The sequence below is a fragment of the Lucilia cuprina genome, chromosome 2 (assembly GCF_022045245.1).
Source record: "Lucilia cuprina isolate Lc7/37 chromosome 2, ASM2204524v1, whole genome shotgun sequence".
In the NCBI taxonomy this organism is placed as follows: Eukaryota; Metazoa; Arthropoda; class Insecta; order Diptera; family Calliphoridae; genus Lucilia; species Lucilia cuprina.
This window is the reverse complement of record NC_060950.1, coordinates 47,281,222-47,288,558: the sequence shown is the minus strand read 5'-3', so window position 1 is coordinate 47,288,558 and position 7,337 is coordinate 47,281,222.

Sequence of the window (7,337 nt, the reverse complement as noted above, 5' to 3'; positions counted from 1 at the left end):
AACGTCTAAAATTGACTTGTAACCATTTGTATCGCAATGAAACTCAACAAAACTAACTGTTATTTAAAAATATATCCTTTTCCCAAATTTACCGAGGATCGGCCCAATTTGACCTATATAAAGCCTATAGATTTAGGGCCTTATTCATAAGCGAATTTTTGTTTTATAAGGGTTTGTAAATCAAATTTTTTATAGAAATTTTGTTTTGTAAAACTTTTATAGGGTAAATGTTGCTTATGAATAAAGGGATCATATATTTATTTTATTACTGTATAGATTTACTCAGTAGAATTGTTTACAGATAGCCTTTTAGGCTCGGTTATAACGTTCAATAAATAAATAAAATAACTTGTTATGGGGAACAATTTTGCGGTTAGATTTTACACAAAATAATGCATTTATATTTATACTATTTATAGCATGTATGAAACCATATTTTCACCTAAAGTGCAAAACTAAGTATCAAAAAACAAAAATCGACGTTTGTTTGATTGTGATTCACCAGATGATAATACATCCAACGAATATGCGTTTACGATAAGAAACGATTTTAAATAACGTATCATCAAAAACAATATTTTCATAAAATGAAATAACGTATCACAGTAATTTAAGATAAACAAAATGTAAAATAACACATTTAAACAGCGCCTAATCAGAAACTGACCTTAGAATTTATACATCATCAGTTTTTCGATATACACATTATGTTAATAAGTTTGGAAACTCCAGTTTTTGGTCATATTTGAGACGTTATAACAGCGCGAATTTAACTTTATTTACAAATCTGTTATGTCACCTGAAAATCCCATCTTTCTGCTATTTTCTGAAGGGGATCCTATATTGGGATTAAGATATAATATGATCCGATGTTAGTCATAATTTAAGTAAAATATAATTTATCAGTACATAAAACTTACTTGTGTAATGTAGTCAATATATTTTAGACATTTCAAACCATAGAGTAAATACAAAGGAATCTCTGCCGTCACGGACCTAAGCCTGTTTCCAAAAATTTAAGTCGTCTGAATGTATTAATAGAACAACCTATGGTAGTATAAGTATATTCCCCATTCCCACAATTATTTGGAAAATATCGTCCATAGAAGATATTAAAGCAATATTTAATTTTTATCATTTGGAAGAAAATCATCAAAGCAATATTATTTTAATGTCGTAATGTTAAAGGTAAAATCAGATAATGTGATTTTGTATTAATACAAAATATTATTTGCAAATGTTATATAGTCTGAAAAACTAAAACATTTTGGTTTGAAATGTATTAAGTTTAATTAATTTAAAAATTTATTAAAAATTTTTAAATTCTTTTTATTTACAAAATACAATTTATTTGTAGTTATACCCTACACCACTATAGTGGGGAGGGTATTATACGTTTGTGCTGATGTTTGTAACATACAAAAATATTGGTTCAATACCCACCTTAAAGTATACCGATCGATTTAATTTTTTAAACGGATATTTTGTATTGGGCCTAGGGTTAAATAAGGCCCGAGTTACAACAAACTTTAATATACGAAGTTCAAGAACCCTATTCGGAGATTTTAAGGAGATTTTAACAATTTGAAATAGGCTTCGTCCTTTGGTTAAAAGAAAAATATATGACAAAAGTATCTTGAAAATTGCGAACTGTAGCGTGCGCTCAAACGGCCAGACGGACGAACGTAGCTAAATAAACACAGAGACTTAAAGATGGGTGTGGAACCAATGATTTGGGTGTTAGAAACATCAGCTGAAGCAGTTTTGTACCAATTTAGCATAGCATACGTATAAGGTTTACATAAACACAAAGACGGACGAATGGACGGACGGACATAGCTAAATTGATTTAGCTGAGTAATTACTTTATTAGAAGAAAAAATGCCATATATCGTTTTTATATAAATGTTATCTTCTTCTACATATATAAAAGAGAAGCGTTTTACTGACTGACTGATTTATCATCGCTAAGCACAAGAATAATGAAATTTTTACAGTATTAGTTGTCTTTTGAAATATGTAGATCCACTAAGGAGAGATTTTTTTTAAAAGAGCAGATATACGTCTGAACTGAATAACTAATCTATAAAAGGGAAATTTATGCTACTTTTTTTTATCAAATAGTAATTTTTATATTTTCTTTAGTATTGAACATGACTGGTAAGAATACATGACTATTTTTCTACTTCCTACATATCACAGTGGTTCTTTGTGACCACTGAAATAAAGTCTTGTCAATTAATATGATCCAACAGAGCTATCTCAATAGTGAAGTTGGGCGACTTTATTGTCGGGGTTAGAAATAGGATTTTAAAGAATTTGCTCCAAGACCGATCCCCACCACCAACTCCAGCTCCAAGAACTCAACCCATACCAGCTCCACGCCATTCCCTAGCAACAACACCAATTACAACATCCATGACGAAAACGTACCGACTGTCGTTGTGCAGATGATCATGGAAAGCGGAAACCGGATAGCAAGCGCCATATTAAACCCCAGCCTAACAAAGTCCTGAATTGCATCCGTGTTAGTACGAGACACCAGTTTGAAACTCTTCACAATCGACAACGAGGTTTTCGTCAAAGTGTTAATTGGACCAAATCTAGCATCAAACGTTCACATCGACGGGGGCTCACTTATAGCCCAGGATTCTACCCATGGCTGGCTGGTCATGGGATCCTCTACCCAATAAACCCACACACAATGAAGTATTTTACATGCATAATTTACCCTATTACCCTACACCATTTTTATTGAATAAATAAAAATAATTGTTCCTTTCTCTTCACAGGTTGCCAGGCCCGGGAGGATGTTCACATCAGTGAACAATTGAATGTTACCATCCCTGAAGTGCAATAGCACCCACACCAAACTGCAGCCAACTTCATTTTTGTACGAACGTCAGCTGCAGTTTTTGCCTTTTTTACTTACTTCTAATCAACCTGGCTTCACAAAGTATACAGAGATGTCACTTTTGACATTTGAAAAAGTCTAAAATCAGCTTTTGTTTGATTTTGAAATTGTTTGGTGAGAAGAGGTATATAAAATACAGCTAAAAAATCATTGAATTCGTTTTGTGCGAAAGAGAGGGAAATAGCTTTTTGCTCGTGACGTCTCTGTATACCTTGTGCTGGCTTACTACCAACAAGTGTGTGCGCTACAGCGAACAAACAAACAAAACAACAAACCCTACAACAGCAAATCAAATTTTAAAGTTAAATAAATAAATAATAAACTTAAATTATTAAAACTAAAAACTAATGGTTAAACTTAAACCAAGTATTAAAACCCTAAACCTATGCAGAAGTAAAATACTAAAACTTAAATACTAATTAAAAACAAATTTATCACAGTGATAGTACTTACCCTAAAACAAATAAATAAATAAACAAATCTTAAAACCTAAAACTAATATAAAATACTTACCCTAAAATAAATAGATAAATACGTAAATCTAACTTACCCTAAGAATAAATATCGAACAGAATTTATAACCTAAAAAGTGTATTATATACTTACCCTATATACTTACGTTATATACATATATTGAAGTTTAATAAACACATAAGTATTATAACGTTTTATGAAAATATCCCAAGCCTTTCTTATTTACCCTTCCTCCTAATTCCCGCGAAAGTACCCATCTACCCATCTCCCTCTAACCCCTAAATAAACAGTATTAAATATAAGATAAAAATCCTCTTACGGAAATAAATGCAACAATTTGGTAACCAAAAATAGTTTACAAAATCAAAAAAAAAAAAAATAATAATTTAAATAGTTTTTATACCCTACACCACTTTAGTGGGGAGGGTATATTGGGTTTGTGCTGATGTTTATAACATACAAAAATATTCGTCCAATACCCACCTTAAAGTATACCAATCGGCTTAGAATCATTTTCTGAGTCGATTAAGCTATGTCCGTCCGTCCGTCCGTCTGGCTGGCTGTCCATGTAAACCTTGTGCGCAAGGTACAGGTCGCCTTTTTTTAAGATAATTGGATGAAATTTGGCACACACGCTTCTTTTGACCCAAGGACGAAGCCTATTGAAAATGGTAAAAATCGGTCCATTATTTCGACTAGCCCCCGTACAACCGTACCACCCCCCCAATAGGGCCTTAGTTTTATAGAACTTTAAATGACATTACAGATTTTTGTAATGATCGGGCTTTATTTGACCCTATCCCCCATACAAACTCCCCTTCAGAAAATGACTTAAAGGTCAAAATTCACTTACAAACACTAATAACACTTTTAAATTCTACATAAATAATATTGAAGAAGTCTTAACTCCCCCTACCAACATTTTTAAGGATAGGGCCATATTTTGCCCTACTCCCCTTTGAGCCCTCTTAAAAAATCTTTTTTTGCCAAAAAAAAGTAAAAATATTCCGAAATAAAGTTAAAAAAAACAAACCAAATGCTTTATTTTTTTAAATAATCCCTATTTTTAACATACATACTGACTGGTGTAGGGTATCATATGGTCGGCTACGCCCGACTATACATTCATACTTGTTTTATTTATCGCCGATTTCTATTTAACTATTAAAGGGGGTTTTATCTTACAATATTTTGTATTAATATCAGAGTTTCATTGTCTTTAATACAAAATAATATTTGTTTGGTTTATTTTCAATTTCAAAATGATTATGAAGAAAATTATGATGAAAAATAAAAGAAAACCAATTTACAAATTAAAATCCATAAGAAAACAAGTAGGAAAGTATAGTCGGGCATGGCCGACCATATAATACCCTACACCATGAGTATATTTTTAAAATTTTTACTTTTTATAAAATTTTTATTTTTTGTAAGAATTCCGTTTTACGTTCAGATAACCAATAAATAACATGAAACCATTTGGTCCCCAAAAAACATATTTCAAACGACAAAGTTTGACACATTTTATCCAATTGTATTTATAGCTTTTAAACTGACATTTTAATCGGTGTTGTCATAAATTTCAATAGTTAGTTTTTTAAACTATAAAAATGGATTGGTCTCATGAAATCAAAAGTAATCGGTTTTATGTCCGATTTAAAATATAATGCTTTATTGAATAAAAAACTATAACATAACGAATTTTTTTTTTCAAAATTGTAAAATAGGCTAAATAATTAAAAAAAAAAAATAAAAATATATATTTTTTCTAAATAAAGTTTTGAAAAGAAAATTAATAATGTATAAAAACGAAAAAAAAAGGAAAACATGAAAATATGAACTAAAAGAGTAAAATATGCTCTAAAAACTCGAAAATATGCCTTAAATATGCTAAAAAGTCAAATCATGCAAAATTATGCTCTTATGGGTAAAATATGCAAAAATATGCTCTAACAAATCGATGCCAAAATTCTCAAATTGGTCTGAAACGTGTAAATATCTTATCCATGAGTCCATACGACGCACCACAAAAAACATGCATTTGCATATTTTGGTTTCCCTGGTTATGACTATTGTAGAAGCTGATAACATACAACGCTATAACATCGATTGTGAATTGAACAATTTTGTATTTTATTCATAGTACCCATTAAAAGTTCGCTCGTTATAATCTAAATGTTCAGGTGAATGTAAAAATTCTTCAAGTGAAATTTAATGATTCTATCTCTAATCTATCTAATTCTATCTCTATCTCTATGTACGTGTGGAGATGTATTTTGTTTTATTCAGCTGTATATATATAATATATATATAATATTATATATATATATATATATATATAATATAATATAATATATATATATATATATATATATATATATATATATATAATATTATATATATATATATGAATAAAACAAAATACATCTCCACACGTACATGTACATCTTTATCAAATTCACAGTGTTGTTGTTGCTTTTTTAACAAAGCATGAAAAATGTGGCTTTTTTGATGAAATTTTCAGAGGTTGTCTCGGATTTTTGTTCATATCTCCGTTATTTATAGACCGATTTTGCTGATTTTAAATAGCGATATTTTCGAAAGCATGTCTAACTGAATTATTGAAGATTCGGATCTCGCCGATATCTGGGGACCTCTAAAAACTGATTTCAACAGACAGACGGACAGACGGACAGACAGACAATCGACACCGCTATCTATAAGGATCCAGAATATATATACTTTATAGGGTCGGAAAATTACATTATAGCAATTACAAACGGAATGACAAACTTATATATACCCTTCTCACGAAGGTGAAAGGTATACAAATGAAACTGTGTTTGTTTGTATGTTTATATTTTGAACGCTATAGACTACTAAAAGGTTGAACAGATTTGCTTGAAATTTTCACAGTGTATTTCCTGTATGTCCGGAATAGGTAATAGGTTACTTTTTATTTTGAATTTTAAGTGGGCGAGAAGCCACGACCACTTTAAGAAAATATAAAAGTGCCTCCTCAAATTTTGTCGGAGGCACTTAGTGTCAATATGATTATATGAGATAAAAAGTAACTTCAACATCCATGTAAACATGGTAATAAATTGGCGGACTACCCATGAGGGGAGGGAAATAAATTAAATACAAAACTTCGTTTATCTTGGAAACAATTACAGTTAGAATCTTAAATTATTCACGAATAACTTCGACATCCATGTAAACATTTTAGGTAATAAATTGGCGGACTCCCATGAGGGGAGCGGCACCTCCCATATTAATTTAATACAAAAGTTCGTTTTTCTTGAGATAATGTAACAGTTAGAGTCCTAAAATTTTGTCGGAGCCACTTTAGTGTCAATATGATTATTTAGGATAAAATGTGTGGCGTTAGGGGACGTGGCAACTTCAATATAAATATATACAAAAATTCGTTTATATTGGAAACTATTACAGTTATAATCTTATACAATTAAATTCTTAAAATGCACGAAGAACTTTAATATTAAGAGCAACCTTTCATCTGAGGGGTTTGCAGCGCCCATATGAATAAAATAGAAAAAATTCGTATATTTGAGAAACTGTTAGAGATAGAATCATTAAATTTCACTTGAAGAATTTTTACATTCATCTGAACATTTAGATTATAACGAGCGAACTTTTAATGGGTACTATGAATAAAATACAAAATTGTTCAATTCACAATCGATGTTATAGCGTTGTATGTTATCAGCTTCTACAATAGTCATAACCAGGGAAACCAAAATATGCAAATGCATGTTTTTTGTGGTGCGTCGTATGGACTCATGGATAAGATATTTACACGTTTCAGACCAATTTGAGAATTTTGGCATCGATTTGTTAGAGCATATTTTTGCATATTTTACCCATAAGAGCATAATTTTGCATGATTTGACTTTTTAGCATATTTAAGGCATATTTTCGAGTTTTT